Raw genomic sequence first — 20,116 nt, 5'->3', positions numbered from 1 at the left:
TGGACCACAGCGGAGAAATGCAAGGGCATTCTGAGCAGCCAGGATACAGGCTTGACAAAACAGGCCTCAAAGGCTGAAATCATCAGCTCAAGTGCAGAGGTGCAAAGATATTGCCCTCCCACATGCATTTTAAAAACAGGATTGTGGTCAACTTGAGGCAAATACAAACTCTTCCAATAACCCAAAGCAACTAAATACTCCACTGACTTAATCTTGGGCACGGTCCCCAGTCATATTCGTTAAACATTCCCAGAAAAGTGACCGACAGCCTTACCTGTAATATCTCAATCCCCAGAAGCAATTTAATGAGGCTCTTACAGAAAGAATTATCCGTGCTGTGTTTAAAAAAAAAAAAAGATTTTTCCTTGTTTTAATATCATTCTTTCTCAATAAAACTGGTTAATTGTATAATGTATGCTATCAGAGTCTCACACCAGTGGGACATGTGATTTATCTACCACATCTTCAGCCTTCACATATATCTTTAAAGACAAATAATCCTATTAGCTAATGATAACAAAACTAAGACAGCTCTTGAGGAAAAGAGCCAAAATCTTATCAATAAAGGTAAAACACATTGTAGCAAATAATCTGAATCTAAGCCTCCTAAACATAACTTAATAATTTTTGGGTTTTTTTTTTATCTCCTTTTATCTTTAATATTTTTTAAATACTTCATTTATTTATTTATTGGTTTCTGGGTCACACCCTGCAGCGCTCCGGAGTCACTTGTAGCTCTGCACTCAGAAATCACCCATTAGGCTGGGGGACCATATGGGATGCCAGGAATCGAACTGGGTTCCTTCCAGGTTGGCCACATGCAAGACAAACACCCTACCGCTGAGCTATCTCTCTGGCCCCACATAACTTCATAATTTAAAGATTAGATAAAAATCCTACAAAATAGGGACGATCTAACTTGCCTGGAGCTGGTCTTATGCCAGGAAACTTCAGGGGTAGGGTCTCTTTGTATTTAGACCAAGGTTATTCCTTTCCATGCCCCTCATATTTTAGTGGGCCTATGCAAACAACAATTGCCACTCTAACACCATTTTTACTGTGCTCCTTTGACTCTAATCCTTAAAAAAAAATCACACTTAAAATTTGAGATTAGGGCCCGGAGAGATAGAACAACGGTGTTTGCCTTGCAAGCAGCTGATCCAGGACCAAAGGTGGTTGGTTTGAATCCCGGTGTCTCATATGGTCCCCCATGACTGCCAGGAGCAACCCCTGAGCACCACCGGGTGTGGCCCAAAAACCAAAAAAAATAAAGTTTGAGGTTAACTTAAGCTAATATGTATGTACATGGAAATGTAAAAAATACTATGCCTCTAATGTTTAAGGAGTTACCTAAGTTTTATGGCTTTAAATTGCCTTGTGTGCTGTTAAGAAATATTATAATGTGTTACAATCTGGGGACTTGAGGGACAAAGTAATTGTACATGGATTCTGTTTTATTTATCTTAATGTTCTTTGGCTGAAAGTTCAAAGTTCAGATATCACCAAGGAGACTTCTAAGAATTATGTTATGGGTGATTGTCCTTCCACTGTAACTTGACCTTGTCCTCTTTCTTTGCATCTTTGTTCTCATAATTAAAAATAAAAAAATTAAAAATTAAATCCTGCAAAATAGAAGCTGGAGAGATAGCACAACAGGTAGGGAGTTTGCCTTGCATGCTGACCGGAGTTTGGTTTCCCATATGGTCCCCTAGCATCATCAGGAGAAACTCCTGGTGGTGCAGAGCCTAGAGTTAACCCCAGAGTATAGCACGTGTGGCCAAAGCCCTCTTTCCCCACAAAAATGATCCTACACAATAGAAAGCTACTAATAAAGTGAAACTCTCAAAAGATTGAATATGCCCCCATCCCTGGCAGTTAGTGTCTGATAATATGAAATGACACAAAGACCACTTTCTCAGCATACCTGCTTCCCTCTTCCTGCAACCGTTCACAAGGCAAGAGACAGTTCCTGAAAACTTCTCGGTCCTTAATGTAAGACTCCAGGCCACAGACAAATTCTTCTATTATCTTGATGTTAAAAAAAAAAAAAAGACAGGACAAGATTTCTAGTTTAGAATTTGCAATGAAATAGCTACAATCATTCAAGCCCACCCAACTTTCAGTTAAATTCCCAATTCCAAAGTAATGCAAGCAAAAGATAAGAGTACCAGGGAAAAAATACATACTTTGGGGTAAGAAGGATGTTTCTTCAGAGTTTGAAAAAGCTTCTTTTGAAAAACAACCTGATCCACAGCTGTGAGGAAGGAGAAAAGTTGTTCACTGGAGTCTTTAACATCTCCTACTAATTTCCATTCCCAAGTGTGCTGTCTGATAAAGCCAATAAAAGATATTGCTGACCAAAATCAGTTAAAATTTTAAATCTTGGGCTGGAGAGATAGCAGGGAGGTAAAGTGTTTGCCTTGCATGCAAAAGGTCGGTGGTTCGAATCCCAATATCCGATATGGTCCCCCGAGCCTGCCAGGAGTGATTTCTGAGCATAGAGCTAGGAGTAACCCCAGAACACTGCCAAGTGTAACCCAAATCCCCCCTCCAAAAAAATTATATCCACAATAAAACAGAGTTTTTATAGTGGATGGCTACTAAGTATTGAAAGGAAAAAAAAACACACACACACAAAAACATGCTGGGGCAGGAGATGAGGTAAAGGTAAGGATAAGGCGTTTGATTGCCTTCACTATGCCTGGCCCTGGTTTGAATTTCAGGTACCACATATGGCCCCGTGAACACTGGTCAGGAGTGATTCCTCAGCAGAGTCAGTATACCACTGACTGTGACCCCAAATTAAATTAAAAATAAAGACTGCAAAAAAATAAAAATAAAAAAAAATAAAAGACTGCAGAGGCTGAGCAGTGGCACAGCAGTAGGTAGGGCATCTGCCTTGCACGAACTAACCTAGGACTGACTGCAGTTCCATCCACCAGCGTCCCATATGGTCCCCTGAGCGTCACTGGTTGTGGCCCAAAAACCCAATAATAATAATAATAATAATAATAATAATAATAATAATAATAATAAAGACTGCCATAACTTGAGCAGAAATGACTAATCTACACCATAAAAATAGGACCTTCCTTACATGGCTTTATGACTGTTCCTTTGAAATTATTCTGACCCGGATGTAAATTACTCCCAAGTACAAAATAAAAAATGCCATAACTAATTTATCAAAGAAAATATTTAGAATGCAATATATTACCAAGTTGATTCTGATTCTCTCCTGTTTTAAGAGTTAATCCTGAAGTCTTAAGAAGCGTGACAAAGACACTGTCATTTTGTTCATCTTCCTTTTGAGCACGAAGTTTCTCTGTGGTTTTGGAAAATGGTTTCTTCGTGGCTTCAAAAACAGACATTTTTTTAAGAACGTGATAAATAGGAGCCAAAGTGAAAGTAAAGCAAGTAGGGTGCTTGCCTTGCATGAGCCAACCAGGATTCGATCTTTAGCATCCCATATGGTCCCTAGCACCACCAGAAATAATTTCTGAGTGCAAAGTCAAGAGTAACCCCTGGGGCCGGCAAGGTGGCGCTAAAGGTAAGGTGTCTGCCTTGTAAGCGCTAGCATATGGTCCCCCAAGCCAGGGGCAATTTCTGAGTGTTTAGCCAGGAGTAACCCCTGAGCATCAAGTGGGTGTGGCCCAAAAAACAAAAACAAAAAATAAATAAATAAAAAGAGTAACCTCTGACCATGTGCTTGCTTTGGCAGCATATATACTAAAGAAAACCCTTGAGCACCCCCAGGTGTGGCCCCAGAACAAAAACAATAACAATAAAATGTGACAATCAGTGACAACTGAAATTATAAATTATATACTGGAATTATATATATAATTATATATATATATTATATATATATATAAATTATATACTGGAATTGATGCTGTAATAAAATATCTCAACATGATGAGCTACTGGGCTTCCCAATCTAGTAATCCACACAGATATTTTCACCTATTTTTTGTTGTTTTGGGGCCACACCTTATGGTGCTCAGGGGACCACATGGGATGTCAAAGATCAAACCCAGACCAGCAGCATACAAGGCAAGCAGCCTACCGATTACACTCTCTCTACCCAACTTTTATATTTTTCATTTGAAGAATTCAACATGTGCCTTTTCCGGGTCACAGAGATGACTCAAAGAGTTTTAGTGCATACTTTCAACCCCCAGGAGCACAATGTTCCTTGTCAAGGATCACCGACTGAACCAAAACCCTAACTAAAACAAAAAAAGCTTGAACTGGAATCATAGTACAGTACGGTGCTTATTTTACCTCTGACCCTGCCCATGAATGCTCAGTCCCTGAGAATCAAGTAGAATCAGGTATAAGCCTGGAGGTACTGCTGGATGTGGCCCCCAAAATGCAGCATGAGAATGTTTTGTATCCAAATTTTATAGTCAGAATTTCTCAAAGTGTTGCCTGCTCACCTCTGAATTCATGAGAAGTTCATTAGAATGCATAATCAAGGTTTGGCAATCACTCACGGAGCAGTGAACATGTGGGATACTGGGGTTAGAGTTTCAGCACTGCATCAATCCCAAGCCATATAAGAAGTGACCCCCACTCTCTGAGGAACAGTCCCTGAGCATCATCCAATGTGGGATGATAATAATAATGCAATTAATTACACTAATTAATGATGGCATGTAATTAATAGGGGGAGTTACAGATATTTTAAGTATCAGGATTTTCTCCTTTTTTACTTATTTTATTTAGAATTTTCTTCCAAAGCTTAATTCTACCCAAGTTTTGGAATGGATATTTTTATCATTCTCAAAGCTGTTCAAGCAAGTTAATACTCTGGGTATAGGGGGCCAGGCGGTGGCGCTAGAGGTAAGGTGCCTGCCTTGCCTGCACTAGCCTAGGATGGACCGCGGTTCTATCCCCTGGTGTCCCATATGGTCCCCCAAGCCAGGAGCGACTTCTGAGCACATAGCCAGGAGTAACCCCTGAGCGTCACCGGGTGTGGCCCAAAAAACAAAAAACAAACAAACAAACAAAAAAAATACTCTGGGTATAGGGTATGGAGTTAGAATGATGTATGCATGAAACTCTAACATTAGCAGTATGTATGGTACCTTAAAAATAAAATGTCGGGGCCGGGAAGGTGGCGCTAGAGGTAAAGTGTCTGCCTTACAAGCGCTAGCCAAGGAACGGACCACGGTTATATCCCCCGGCGTCCCATATGGTCCCCCCAAGCCAGGGGCGATTTCTGAGCACATAGCCAGGAGTAACCCCTGAGCGTCAAACGGGTGTGGCCCAAAAACCAAAATAAATAAATAAATAAATAAATAAAATAAAATAAAATGTCCTGGGGCCGGGCGGTGGCACTGGAGGTAAGGTGCCTGCCTTACTTGCGCTAGCCTTAGATGGACCGCGGTTCGATTCCCGGCGTCCCATATGGTCCCCCAAGCCAGGAGCGACTTCTAAGCGTCACCGGGTGTGGCCCAAAAACAAAAAAAAAATAAATAAATAAAAAATAAAATGTCCTGAGGCCAGAGCGATAGCACAGTGGGGAGGGTGTTTGCCTGGCACACAGTCGACCTGGGTTCGATTCCCCATATGGCATCCCATATGGCCTCCTGAACCTGCCAGGTGTGATTTCTGAGCTCAGAGCCAGAAGTAACTCCCTGCGTGCCACCAGGTATGGCCCAAAAAACAAAACCAAAAACCCATTAACGAGAAGAGGTGTCTCAGTTTCTTGGAACAAGGTGCTCTGGTAGAGTCCATATGTACAAGGACTGCACACAGAAAAAAAAAAATTGGGGGGGGGGGCACACCATATAAGGCATCTCCTTTTAAGGGGAATTCAGCAGGCCCACCAGATGTATCTACGGATTTTCGTGGAGCAGGGAGCTGATAATTCCCCAAAAATATTTAGCCACCAAGCCTGGTGGTGGACGTTAGTATATCCCCTACATGGATTTCTAGCAATATTTCTGAAATTTATGCTATGGTAGTGACATTGCAATGTCTTTCTTATTATCTGGCATATCCTCTCCCTTGTAAAAAAAAAAAAATCACAGGCCAAAATATGGTCTCAGTCAATTAATTACTTTGCTCAGAGAAATTTCAGCACCAAGTCTACAAAGAGTTTCCCCTCTGGCCCAAAAAATCTGCATCCTAAAAGCAAGTCGGCCAGCTAAGAAGCAAACCTGCTTTTCTGGTTTTAGCTTCTAAGTAGTAAACAGTTTCTACCTACACTATCACCTGCCATGGGGGGGACCCCCACCCCCAAATAACAGCAAACAAGTTCTTTATATTTTGATATAGATCCTCCTTTCTAATCTAGCTACACCCCCTTCTCTTTATTATGCTACCTCCTACTTCCTAGCTCTAGTAGATTCTTTTTACCTGCACTGGCTAGTTTGTATATATTTGGCGGGGGGTGGGGGGGTCATACCCAGCAATGCTCAGGGGTTACTCCAGGCTCTACACTCAGAAATTGCACCGGCAGGCATGGGGAACTATATGGGAAGCCGGAATTCGAACCACTGTTCTTCTGCATACAAGGCAAATGCCTTACCTCCATGCTATCTCTCCAGCCCTGCACTGACTAGTTTTAATATGCATATTTTAGCAGGGACTGCTGTTAATATTTCTGTTTTTCTATGACTCCAGCCTTTTGTCAATGCAGACATTCCTTTCCTGCCTAATGGGTTTCCCATATATATGTACTACCAACACAGAAGAGTAAAGTCGTCACATGCTTGCCAGAAAATGTGTTGTCTTCACATACTTGTGTGTGGTTTCATTATTTCCTATTTCATATTCCGCCCGGCCGCTCACATTCACCCGCTTTTCTCTCGTGAAGAATATTTCCCCCATTAGGGTTGCTGAGACGCAAGATGCCTGCAGCAATTTTTTAATGAGTTTTGAGGCCATATCAAGCTGTGCTCAGGATTTACTCCTGGAAGTACTCAAAGGACCTTAGAGGGTGCTGGAGATCAAACCTGAGACAGTTGCATGCGAAACAAGTGCCTTAACTGCAGTACTATTGATCCAGTCCCCATTGCATATATAAAACAATACTGATATAATTAGACAACAAGAAAAGCCAGTAAGTATTTATATCCATAGCAACTGTATATTATAATGTGCCAAATCCAATGTCTAGAGCCTAGTAAGAAATCAATCTAACCTGAGGCCTGGGCAGCAGTACAGGGAGTAAGGAGGGCCTTATAAACAGCTAACCTGGGTTTAATTCTGGCCATTCCATAAATTCCCCCGAGCACAGCCAGGAGTTAATTCCTGAGTATAGAACCGGGAGTAACCCCTAAGCACCATCGGGTGTGGTCCAAAAACAAAACAAAAAAGAAATCTAACTAATAATCAGAACTGCCAGAACTGAGTAGATGAGTACAATAAATGAAAAGTCCACCAACTTCCTCCTAGAATACTTGAGGTCTTTTCTGAACATGTTCTTCCACAGACCACATCTGCTGGTTGTTTTCCTCAGGTGTCCTTGCTCCAAAAGACCCCCTTTTTTTTTTTTGGTTTTTGGTCCACACCCGGTGATGCTCAGGAGTTATTCCTGGCTATGTGCTCAGAAATTGCTCCTGGCTAGAGGACCATGTGGGACACCGGGGATCAAACCAGGTCCATCCTGGATTGGCTGCGTGCAAGACAAAAATGCACTATTGCTGTGCTATCGCTCCAGACCCTCCAAGAGATACTCTTATTGCTCCATTATGCATGACTATCATTGCATCTACCAAGACTCAACTCTATTGAAGAAAAGGGTAAAGGCTCAGGCAGGAGAGCTATGTGAACGAATGCTTTGCAAGAGGGAGGCCCAGCATAGCTGGAAGTGATCTAAGTTGGGAATAGCCCATGAATCCAAAATGTGTGGACTAAAACACAAAAGATAGCCCCAAGCAAAGGAAATAGACTACGTCCTCATTTTGTGTTCTAGAATCTATAAGGTTTCTAATACCATTTCCTCTATGGAGGTGGACGCTGAGGTGCAGGGATGATGAGGATGGTCAAAGTCAGACATGCACTCAAGGTCAGAAACCCAACATTAATCGTGTATTTTAAATTCTGTGTCCTCCATCCATGAATCTTCAATTATTCCAAGAACATGAAAAGAGGAACTTTTTGTCTCTAAAAGCATCTCACACATCTGTTATACAAAATAAACGATAAATGGGCAGACACTTACTGGAACCATATTCTCTCTGGCTCTCTTTATCCTCGGAGCTTGACAGTCGTTTTCTTTTGAAAACCATTTTCCAAGTCTTTTGTAGTTAAATGATTTCCTGGGAGGGGGGAGGAGTGGAGAATTACTTTCTGGAGCAAAATGAGAACATTTGTGATGTGAGTGGTGCTGGAACTATGTGCACAGGAAACCATCATGAACAGTATAGTATTGAAAATGATAGAACTGCGGGGCTGGAGAGATAGCATGGAGGTAGGGCGTTGGCCTCACATGCAAAAGGACGGTGGTTCAAATCCGGGCATCCCATATGGTCCCCCAAGCCTGCCAGGAGCAATTTCTAATCGTAGAGCCAGGAGTAACCCTTGAGGGCTGCTGAGTGTGACCCAAAAACCAAAGGAAAAAAATTATAGAACTGCAATCAATAGTTTTAATTTTTTGTAGGGAGGATGGATATTGGAGAGAAAGTACAGTGGGTAAGGTACCTGCTTTGCACAGAACAGACCTAGTTTCTATCCCTGAGACCTTGCATGCTTCCCCAGCCCACCAGGAGTGATCCCTGAGTGCAGAGCTCAGAGTAAGTTCTGAGCACAGCTGGGCATGGAGATGGAGATTGGGATACAGGGAGAGAGGGAAAGAAGGAATGAAAGAGGGGACGGGGGGGGGGGGGGAGAAAAAACAGAAGTCACCTTCTAGAAATTTTAGAAATTGAGAAGTTAATAGAATCCAGAAAATGACAACTCTTTTATCAAAACTGAGATCATGACTGCCTAAAATAGAACCCACTATAAGCATGTTCAGGATGCTGGCTTTTCTAGTGTGTCCTTAATTAATTTTTTGGCTTTTTGGACCACACCTGACAGTACTCCTGCTGGGCTCAGGGGGACATATGTAGTAACAAGGACTGAAGCTGGTCACCTCATGCAAAGAAAGCCTTTCACTTGCTCTCTGGGCCTGAACCTGTTTCGTTTTGGGGCCACACCAGAATATGTGACTTTGCACCAATGTAATCACTTCTGGAAGACTCAGGTGACCATACGTGGTAACAGAGACTGAATCCAGGTTTGCTGTGTGCCAGGCAAGTGCCCTACCCTCTGTAGTATCTCACCAACCCCATGTAGTTGGTTGAGTCACACAAGGCGATGCTCAGAGGTTACTTTGGGCTCTGAACTCAGGAATCACTCCTGGTGGTGCTGGGGAGACCACATGGGATGCTGTGATCAAACCCAGTTCAACTTCCTACAAAGCAAGCACCTTCCACTGCTATCTCTCTGACCCTAGCCACACATTAGGTTTCACTTACATTATACTGCACTCTACAAAACGAGCAAAAGCATGCTATCTAAGTGAAAACATGCTGTTACTAAATGAAAATGATACTTGCTTAGTGCAGGGTTGTCATAAACCTTCAACTGGAATTGGACCAGAAGAGACCTGACAATGATGGCGTATCATGGGCACTTTGATGGGTGTGGGGTGCAGTAACCAGTATCATAAATTACTTTGTGGTGTTTTGGGCCACACCCAGTGGGGCTCAGTGGTTACTCCTGGCAGGCTTAGAGGACCATATGAGATGCTGGGGGATCAAACCTGGGTAGACAGCAAAGCAAACACACACCAGCAAAGCAAACACCCTACCTGCTGTGCTATCGCTGCAGTCCCTATAATAAACTTTAACATTAGAAAAGTAACAAAATGTACAAAAAATATTAGATACCTTCAACTTGCTTAAAAAAAAAAAAAAGGCAGTATTTAGATCTGGAGAATGCACTTAAACAATCATGTAGAGGCATCTGTGACTCTATTCTAAGATCTCCGACGTCTCCCCAGTAAGCTCTGACTCATGTCCATCTCATTTGTGATGGCTACCAACAGCAAGTACAAGCCCAGACATTAAATTCAACCATTAATTTCAACCGAGTTAAAAGAGCTGAAGCTTGGGGCTAGGTAATGAGGAATTTTGAATATCAGATTTTGAGTATTTTATCTTTCACCGAGAAGAAAATGGTCTGGCTAAAGAGAAAACTAGTTGTAACAGACCCTGAACACATAAAGTAAAGGTATATACTTTGTTTCATGAAACTATATTGTGTTTTGAGCATACTGAATTTTAATTTAAAATTTCTTCAGGGGCCAGAGAGATAGCATGGAGGTAAGGTGTTTGCCTTGCATGCAGAAGGACGGTGGTTCGAATCCCATATGGTCCCCTGACCATGCCAGGAGCAATTTGTGAGCATAGAGCCAGGAGGAACCCCTGAGCGCTGCTGGGTGTGACCCAAAACCTAAAAAAAAAAAAAAAAAATTCTTTTTGTGTGCTCCCCCCAAACAAAATAAAAACAAAAAAATTCTTTTTTGTTTGTTTTGTTTTTATTTTGGGGGTCACACCCAGCAGTGCTCTGGTCTTAATCCAGGCTCTGCACTCAGGATAGCTGTACAAGAAAAGATAAGTGAGCTTTGAGGGTTACAAGGAAATTTAGGCTACCGTGAGTGGGAAGATAAAGGAAGCATTAAGTCTCTCACTCAAACATTCCCAGAAAGTGATTTTTTTTTTTTGGTGGTTTTTGTGTCACACCCGGCAGTGCTCAGGGGTTATTTCTGGCTCCAGGCTCAGAAATTGCCCCTGGCAGACACAGTAGACCATATGGGGTGCTGGGATTCGAACCAATGACCTCCTGCATGAAAGGCAAACGCCTTACCTCCATGCTATCTCTCCGGCCCCAGAAAGTGATTTTTAAAGCAGGGAAAAGAGTTAAAGAGGCAGCAAACAACCTACAAGTGAAGAAAAAAGCCTGTGATTTAGTGATAGGCAGCAGAGGGAGGAGGCCACACTTAGGACCAGGCCTCTCCAGGTCTCACTTCCTTTCCTTAAACACTGCCCTCTTCCTCCCAGAACTCTATGTCCTCAGGGTTCTGCTAGGCCTTGGGATCTTTAGCCCACCTTGCGATGTGGGGATCCTAGAACAGAAGACCCCATTAGTCATGCTAATTTCTTGGGAGCCCTAGGGCACAATTCCTGTGCCTTCTAGAACATTCACTCAAAGCAGAACTTACTGCTAAATGGTACTGTTTCCAGCCTTTTGTTTTGTTTTGGGTCACACCAGGTGGTGCTCAGGGGTTACTGCCAGCTCAGTGCTCAGAAATTGCTCCTGGCAGGTTTGGGGGACCACACGGGATGCTGGGATTCGAACTACCATCCATCTGCATACAATGCCCTACCACTGTGCTATCTCTCCAGCCTGTTTCCAGCCTTCCGCAAAATTTGCACCTGGTGGGGTTCAGAGGTTAAGTTACTCTGGGATGTGCATTCGACACTTACTCCTAAGGGTGCTCAGAGGGCCATAATATGATAAACCAGGAATTGAACCCAGGTCAGCTACCAGTCTACAAGGCAAGGACCCTACCAGCTAGCTGTATTCTCTCTCTGACCCTCTAGCTTTCAGGAAATGGAGAACACTAGTCTCCTTTGAGGGGGGAACAAAGGAACTTTTATTTGGTGGGGAGAAGTTTGGGACCACAACTGATGATGTCTGCAGGCTGAAAAAAGGGGGTTCACTCTGAGAGCTCCTAGGGCCATTTTGTGGTACAAAAGATGGAAGCCAGGCAAACTCCTAAACATGCTGTGCTATTGATTTCTGAGATCTCTCTCGTTCGTCTTCCTACCACTTCGCTTGCCCTTGATTATAATAAAGGGCAATAAATATACAATAATTTTATAATAAAGGGTCCCCAAAATGCAAAATTGCAAACTGACTTAGGGGCTGGGGAAGGGAAAGGGAGGGGAGGGCAGGTCTGAGCAATTATTTGGCTGCGTTGGGCCTAACCCAGGCAGTGTAGAGATCCTGAACCAGGACTTGGCAGTGAGTGAGTGCATGGCCCAGCAACTAGCTCCCCATATTTCCATCCTCTAGCGTTGATTTTGGGGGTGTGTTGGGGGTGAGGTCCGTCATGCCTGCAACCGAATCCACAGACATCAGGCCAACAACAGGACCAGGTCCCCCAAATCGACGCGCTAACAGGGCCAACCCCACTCCCGGCCACTTTCCGGGCCCTTTTGGGGGTCTACCTGTCCGGCTGTCCACGCCAGGAGGCCGAGAAGGAAGAGAAGTGGGGTGCAGAGCGGAGGTCGAGGCAACCCCAGGGCCAGCAGCTCCGCCAAGCAGCGCGCGGGTGCACATGCGCAGACACTTGCCCTCCTGGTGAACTTTCCCGGTCCCGGCGCAGCTCCGCCTACGTAGAGCGCTGCTCCGCCTACGGAATGCGTCGGCGCACGCTTTGACGTCATCCAGTCGCGCCTCGAATTGAGTTACTTCCGGCGCGCCACCTACTTTGTGCCTTTTCGAAGCCGCCGGAACGCCCGCTCGCCGAGTGCGCCTGCGCGTGCCTCGACGTCATCCCCGCGCGCCGGAAGTGAGCCTCTCCAAGAACTGGGGGGGTGGGAGATGGCGGGTCCTGAGCTGCTGCTGGACTCCAACATTCGCCTCTGGGTGGTCCTACCCATCGTCATCATCACCTTCTTCGTGAGGATGATCCGCCATTACGTGTCTATCCTGTTGCAGAGCGATAAGAAGCTCACCCAGGAGCAAGTGTCTGACAGGTCAGTGAGCTCTGCCAGCCCCCCCCCCATGACCAGCCTCCCATCCATGACCTTGGTTGAGCCAATAGGGACATTGCAGGCTGCCCACCCTTGCCCACTCTGCCCCAGCGATCTGGGTTCCACAGAGAATGGGGGGCGATGATTAGGGTGTTCCCCCATGAGAACCCCACTTGGAGATTGCATTTTTGGATGGGTGGATGGTTCTCTTGGGGACTTAGGCAATGACCCAACTCCGTAGGTTACTACTGGTAGCTTGGTCTTTTACCTTCCTCCAGGATTTCTCTCTGAACCCCCCCCCCAACTCTTCCATGTTTAACTTTTTTATTTAAAAAAAAAAGCATGAGGGGCCGGGCGGTGGCGCTGGAGGTAAGGTGCCTGCCTTACCTGCGCTAGCCTAGGAGACGGACCGCGGTTCGATCCCCCGGCGTCCCATATGGTCCCCCAAGCCAGGAGCGACTTCTGAGCGCATAGCCAGCAGTAACCCCTGAGCGTCACCGGGTGTGGCCCAAAAACCAAAAAAAAAAAAAAAAAAAAAAAAAAAAAAAAAGCATGAATACGAAAAAAAATCCATAAAACTGTCTTACCTATCTCAATTTCTTGTTCATATCCCCCATACAGTCTAGAGTTTAACTTGGAGCATGGCCATATTCAAACCCCTGAGAGGCAAGCACTTAATCTGTTAGTTGGAAGTATCCCATACTTTCCTTCTAAATGAACACTATCATCCTGCATTCTTACTGAGGAGTTTGTCTAACCCATATGAGTTGCCATGAATTAACACTCCTACCTTTCTTCTCCAGATTCAAAACCAGTTTGAGTTAGGAAGTGCCAGGCCTCCCTGGACCATAGGGAGGTCTCATTCCCAAAACACACATTTCAATAAAATTAATGACAGAAAAAAAATTAAGTTAATGGCAGGCCCTGGCTTATGAGAGATGTAACCTTTCCTGTGCCATACTGGTTCCTCCTGCTCTACCTTATAAACCTGTTCTTCCCCTCATCTTAAAAAAAAAAAAAAAACTTATTTTTTTTCTCACCAACTGCCAAACTTGGTTGGTTCCACTCGCTTTCATCAGCACTTAACTTCATTGCGTAAAGCATGAAATCATTTTTCACTAAATATTATTTATCTAACTTGAAATGTAGCTCAAAGGGGAGACAGCATGCCTATTTGGGAGGTCCTAGATTCAATTCCCAGCACCACCAAAAAGGAATATTTTATTTAAATGGAATTTAAAGTGTTTCTGTTTGAGGTGGGATTCTTGTCCCTATAAGTTTCTTGGTCACACATAGTGACAGGCAGGGCTTCACTCTACTTTCCAAGTTAGAGCTCTTCGCACTGCCATGCAGTGGACACTTGGTTTTTTGTTTTTGTCTTTTATTGGCTTTTGGGCCACACCCAGTGATGCTCAGGGGTTACTCATGACTCTGCGCTCAGAAATCGATCCTGATTTGGGGGACCATATGGGATGCCGGGGGATCAAACTGCAGTCCGTCCTAGGCTCGTACTTGCCAGGCAGACGCTTTACCTAGTATTTGTATTCTATCTGTAGCCAGCACCAGCAAATCCTTGGCATCCCTTACCAGGTACCTGAGGAATGAAAGTTAGGTGTTCTCTTTCCTCTACTTCCCATTACTTTGGTTTTTCTGTTTTGTTTTGTTTTGCTTTGGGGCCACACCCAGTAATGCTCAGGGGTTGCTCTCAGCTCTGCACTCAGAAATCACTCCTGGTGGTGCTCAGGAGAAGAACCATATGGGATGCCAGGGATCAAACCTGGATTGGCCATGTGCAAGGCAAGCACCTACCGGCTATACTGTCACTCCAGCTCCATTCTCTTTCCATCAGTTTGACTATACAACCCTTCCACAGATTTCTTTCTTTCTCTCTCTCTCTCTCTCTTTTTTTTTTTTTGGTTTTTATTTTTTGGGCCACACCCGGTGACACTCAGGTTACTCCTGGCTATGCTCTCAGAAATCGCTCTTGGCTCAGGGGACTATATGGGACACCAGGGGATCGAACCATGGTCTGTCCTAGGCTGGCACAGGCAAGGCAAATGCTCTACCGCTTGCTCCACTACTCCAGCCCTGTTTCCACAGATTTCTGTAAAGGCCCCCTTGGGGGCAGTAGTACGTAAAGAATAGTCATTGTTACTATGAAAACTCAACCTCACCTATCATTTCTGACGTGCTGTGACTGTGTCAGCCCAGTCCTTGTGTGGGTGGGATCCTGTGCAGGAAATTCTCTGCTGGGACAAATCCAAAGCAAGAGATGGTTTTTAGTTGTTAAAAACCATGGTGTTTTAGTTGATTGTTTAATTGTGTGTTTTCAGTGGCATTAAAGATCACCAGGGCCGGAGAGATAGCGTGGAAGTAAGGCATTTGCCTTGCATGCAGAAGGATGGTGGTTCGAATCCTGGCATCCCATTTGGTCCCTTGAGCCTGCCAGGAGCAATTTCTGAGTGCAGAGCCAGGCGTAACCCCCGAGCACTGCCGGGTGTGACCCAAACACAAAACAAAAAAATAAAAAGAAAGATTACCACATGGGACATTGGATTTCTTCTAAAAGTGTCATTGTCTCAAAGTGTCATTGTCTCAAAACTTATCAGACTTTAAAAAAAATTTTTTTTAACTTTATTGATTGATTGGTTGGTTGGTTTGGGGGCCACACTCAGCTGCACTCAGGGGCTACTCCTGGCTTCTACACTCAATCAACCCCGGCAGACTGGGGGAACCTTATGGGATGCCGGGAATCGAAATGGGTTCCTCCCAGGTCGGTCGCATGCAAAGTAAATGTCCTACTGCTGTGCTAATCTCTCCAGCCCTTAAAAAAATTTTTTTAAATGATTGTGCCTGAATAAAATGTTCAAGACCACATTTGGGAATAATATGTAGATTTTGTATTTGTTTTGGCTTTGGTTTTGGTTTTTGAGCCACACCAGTGATGCTCAGCAATCACTCTTAGAAGTGGTTAGGGGACCATATAGGGCTCCAGGGATCCAACCCTGAATCAGCTACATGCAAGACAAGGACCCTACCCACTGTGCTATTGCACCAGGCCCAATATGTATATTTTGTTTAAGATGTCCTAAAGCTTAAAAAATACACTAACTCTTTGGAAAGGATATAAACAAATATCTTTGAGAATATGAAATTCTTGGGCTAGAGAGATAGTATAATGGGTAAGCAACCTTGCACCCACACACGCACTCATACAAATACTAGTTTACTATTAAATTGTCCTCTCTTTAGAGCCTTCTCAAAAATCTTGGCTTTCTGACTCAGTGAAAACACCCTCTAATTTGGGCACTCAGAATCCACCCCTCTGCCCTCCCCACGCCACAGCAGTCTCACTTCCCATCTAATCCTGCAGATCTTTGCCTTTGCAGATCTTTATCCCTCACTGCACGTTAGCCCTGTGAGGGAACAGTCCTTCATTGTACAGAATGTGAAGAGGTAAAAGGAATTTTAATGGTTTGCCCACAATTACATAGCTGCTAAGTGGCAGTCAGGACTTAAACCCGTCTCCAACCTTAGAATGTTTTGTGTTTTATTTTTCTAGGGGTTTGGGTAGGTTTACTCCCAGTGTGGTACTTGGGTGACCATGTAGGATTGGAACCTGAGGCTTTGCCAGCCAACCACGTTCCAGCCCTTCGAGCTGCCTTCACAGCCTGAGTACATTATCCTGTGTTCTTTTTCTTTTCAAGAGTCTGACTGAATCAAGGAATGCTTTTGATTTCTGGAGTGTTTGTATATTAGCATCACAGCACTAATGTTCCCCCTTTTAATTTTTGTTTGTTTTGTTTTGGGGCCACACCTGGTAGTGCTCAGAGGTTACTTCTGGCTCTGCACTCAAGAATCGCTCCTGGCAGGCTCAGGGACCATATGGGATGCCAGGGGTCTAACCCAGATCACCCTACCCACTGTGCTATCACTCCGGCCTCCCCCTTTGGATTTTTTTTTTGGGGGGGGGGATTTGGTTTTTGGGCCACACCCAGCGGTGCTCAGTGTTACTCCTGGCTGTCTGCTCAGAAATAGCTCCTGGCAGGCACGGGGGACCATATGGGACACCGGGATTTGAACCAACCACCTTTGGTCCTGGATCGGCTGCTTGCAAGACAAATGCCACTGTGCTATCTCTCCGGGCCCCCCCTTTGGATTTTTGGGCCACACCTGGTAGTGCTAAGGGACTACTTTATTATTAGTGATGGCACTTTTTTTTTAATATCTTTATTTAAGCACCTTGATTACAGACATGATTGTAGTTGGGTTTCAGTCACATAAAGAACACCCCCCTTCACCAATGTATTCCCATCATCAATGTCCCAAATCTCCCTCCTCCCTACCCCACCCTCTCCTGTACTCCAGACAGGCTTTCTACTTCCCTCACTCATTCACATTTTTACGATAATTGTCAGTGTAGTTATTTCTCTGACTACACTCACCACTCTTTGTGGTGAGCTTCATATCGTGAACTAGTCCTTCCAGACCTCATCTCTGTTGTCTCTGGGCATTATTACAATAATGTCTATTTTTCTTAAAACCCATAGATGAGACTATTCTGTGTTTATCTCTCTCTGAGGATTTTTTGGGGTGGGGTGTTTTGTGTTTTGTTTTTTTAGGTTTGGGCCACACCTGGTGGCGCTCAAGGGTTATTCCTAGCTCTGCGCTCAGAAATCACTCCTGGCAGGCTTGGGGGCTCCTGGCAGGCTTGGGGTGGGGTGGCATATGGGATGCTGAGAATCAAACCCAGTTCATCCCGGGTCAGCTGCGCACAAGGCAAATGCCCTACTGCTGTGCTATCTCTCTGGCCCCTAGTGATTGAGATTTAAAGGACTACTCTTGGCTCTGAACTCAAGGGCTGCTCCCAGTGATGCTCAAGAGACCTTGTAGTGCTGGATATCAAGCCCAGGGTTCTCACATACCAAGCATATGCTCAAACCATTGAACCGTCTCTCTAGCCCCTTTGTGATCTCTAGTAACTGACAACTATTGCCAAATAATTAACTAATTCAACAGATGTTTCCTAAAAGCTGAAAGCACTCTGAACCTGGTTTCTCTTTGTTGTCTAATCCTGATACGAGAGTACAGCCCTCTCGAATCCTGTACTTAATTCTGTATTTTCCTGCAACATTTAATTATCCTTTTCCCATCTCCAAGATTTCTGAGTAGCATTCAATATCTACCTCATACTCAAAGGAAGTTCCTTAATTTATTACAGTGTAAAAAAGACTGGGTATACCAGTATCCCAGATATGGGGCTGGAGTGATAATACAATGATTAGGGCACTTGCCTTGCACATAACCAACCCAGGTTTGATCCTTGACATTCCATATGATCCCCTGAGCACCACCTGGAGTGCTTCCTGAGTGCAGAGCCAGGAGTAAGCTCTGAGCACTGCTGGTTGTGGTTCAGAAACAAAGTCCCAAATGTATGTGCTTCAGAAATCTCTGTTGCAGGGCCAGAGTAATGGTACTTGCCATTCACGTGGCTTCCCCAAGTTCAAGTTCTGGCACCCCAAGAGTGATCCCCGAGCACAGAGCCAGAAGTAAAACCTGAGTACCACTGGTTATGGCCCAAAAACAAATGAAAGAAATCTCTGTTGAGAAACATGGTCATTTAAAACATAAAGACTCTAAAAGACTCGTTTATTAGGATAAATGCAATATTGGGTAGTATTACATCGGGGAATGTCATACTCGGGACCATGCTCCCAATTTGGTGCTCAGGATCCTTGCAAAATGAGAGATTGAGCCTGGGCCTCCCCCATGCTTTACATATTGTCTCCCTCCTCCCAGAACACTTAGATTTTGAAAAGTTTCTGCCTAGCAGTGCTGCCAAACAGGCCTCTCTTGTTTGAATGGGTCTTCGAATTCTCTTGCCTTCTCGCATTACGCTTTTCAAAATCCCTTTTGTCTCTGTTGTGTTTTTCAGTCAAGTCCTCATTCGGAGCAGAGTCCTCAGGGAAAATGGAAAATACATCCCCAAACAGGTACTCTTTTTTTCTCTGTTTTCCGGAGCGCCATAGTCTGTGTTTGTTCAGGGCACTGGAGTTGGCGGGGAACTGTCAGCTGCGGCCTGGCTGGTGTCGCTGTCACTGTGCTCTCACCCATCCTGCAGATTGTTTTTAAATGTGACCCAGCTAAGGTGCCCTGGCCCCTGCCAAATTGGCTGCTGCCTCAGTACAACAGCCCATTCCAAGAACATTTGGGGTGATAGCTTGATGTTACGCTGTCATGATTTTCAGACTTAAAAAAGCTCTGTTTCTCCGCTAGTCTTTCTTTTTTTTTTTTTTTTTTTTTTTTGGTTTTTGGGCCACACCCGTTTGACGCTCAGGGGATACTCCTGGCTAAGCGCTCAGAAATTGCCCCTGGCTTGGGGGAACCATATGGGACGCCGGGGGATCGAACCGCGGTCCGTTCCTTGGCTAGCGCTTACAAGGCAGACACCTTATCTCTAGCGCCACCTTCCCGGCCCCCGCTAGTCTTTCTTGACCAGAAAATACTACTTCAACAACCCAGAGGATGGATTTTTCAAAAAAACCAAACGGAAGGTAGTTCCTCCTTCTCCTATGACTGGTAGGTTGATTCCCGCTGTAATCTGGCTCATTTGTAGCATGAGTTAATAGATTGAGGCCAGGGGGGTCTGAGCAGAGGAGGCCTGTGATTTAAATGTCAGCCTAGAGAAAACAATAGTCTCTGAAAGATATTCTTGGACTGGGATCTATGAAACTGGGATTCTCTTTTTTTTTTTTTTTTTTATATTGTAACTAAGTCTTCTGGAACCCCACTATATAAAGTAGATTTTTAGAAAACTCAAACAGAGTGCTCACTTCGGCAGCACATATACTAATGTTGGAATGATACAGAGAAGATTAGCATAGCCCCTTGTGCAAGAAGGACACACAAATTTGTGAAAAATTCCATGTTTAAAAAACTCAAATAGGGATCAGAGTGATAGCACAGCAGGTAGAGAGTTTGCCTTGAATATCTCTGGCCTGGGTTTGATCCCCAGCACTATATATTCAGAAAAGATCCCTGAGCACAGGGCCAGAGTAAACCCTGAGCACTGCAGGTGTGACCCCAACACAAAACATACAAAAAACAAGCTCAAACATCCTGGCTTGATAGTCAGGGTACGAGGGAAATGTCCTCAGACTCCACTGGAATGGCCTCGATCTCAGCAGAAATGTCTAATACCCAGCGACCACACAAGGCCTGCACCCCATTCTCTGTCTGAGTGAGGGAGGGTCTGGCTACTTCTGTGACCAGCCTTTCCTACCCTGACAGACCCTGGTTCCTTCCCACAGGCTCCAGGCCAGTGGAACAGAAAAACCTCTTATTCTGTGTGT

At 44.5% G+C, this 20,116-nt stretch overlaps 2 long non-coding RNA genes and 1 other non-coding gene across 3 annotated transcripts; 2 read left to right on the top strand and 1 right to left on the bottom strand.

The window, feature by feature from the left end:
* Positions 1 to 274: 274 nt before the first annotated feature.
* On the bottom strand, positions 275 to 12,326 carry LOC125998281 (uncharacterized). Its single transcript, XR_007491873.1, has 6 exons — positions 12,237 to 12,326; positions 8,180 to 8,276; positions 3,218 to 3,355; positions 2,187 to 2,254; positions 1,925 to 2,028; positions 275 to 335 (listed from the first exon to the last, which is right to left on the bottom strand). It is a non-coding gene; the product is annotated as an uncharacterized LOC125998281 (long non-coding RNA).
* Positions 12,327 to 12,616: 290 nt separating this feature from the next.
* Positions 12,617 to 19,343, top strand: LOC125998282 (uncharacterized). The gene is made up of 3 exons (XR_007491874.1): positions 12,617 to 12,767; positions 18,700 to 18,757; positions 19,250 to 19,343. It is a non-coding gene; the product is annotated as an uncharacterized LOC125998282 (long non-coding RNA).
* A 246-nt stretch (positions 19,344 to 19,589) lies between these two features.
* On the top strand, positions 19,590 to 19,697 carry LOC125998373 (U6 spliceosomal RNA). Its single transcript, XR_007491958.1, has one exon. It is a non-coding gene; the product is annotated as a U6 spliceosomal RNA (small nuclear RNA).
* Positions 19,698 to 20,116: the final 419 nt, after the last annotated feature.

This window comes from Suncus etruscus, chromosome 20, assembly GCF_024139225.1.
Source record: "Suncus etruscus isolate mSunEtr1 chromosome 20, mSunEtr1.pri.cur, whole genome shotgun sequence".
NCBI classification, from domain to species: Eukaryota; Metazoa; Chordata; class Mammalia; order Eulipotyphla; family Soricidae; genus Suncus; species Suncus etruscus.
Note: the sequence above shows the minus strand (reverse complement) of the source record. Positions and strands in the feature narration are given on the sequence as shown.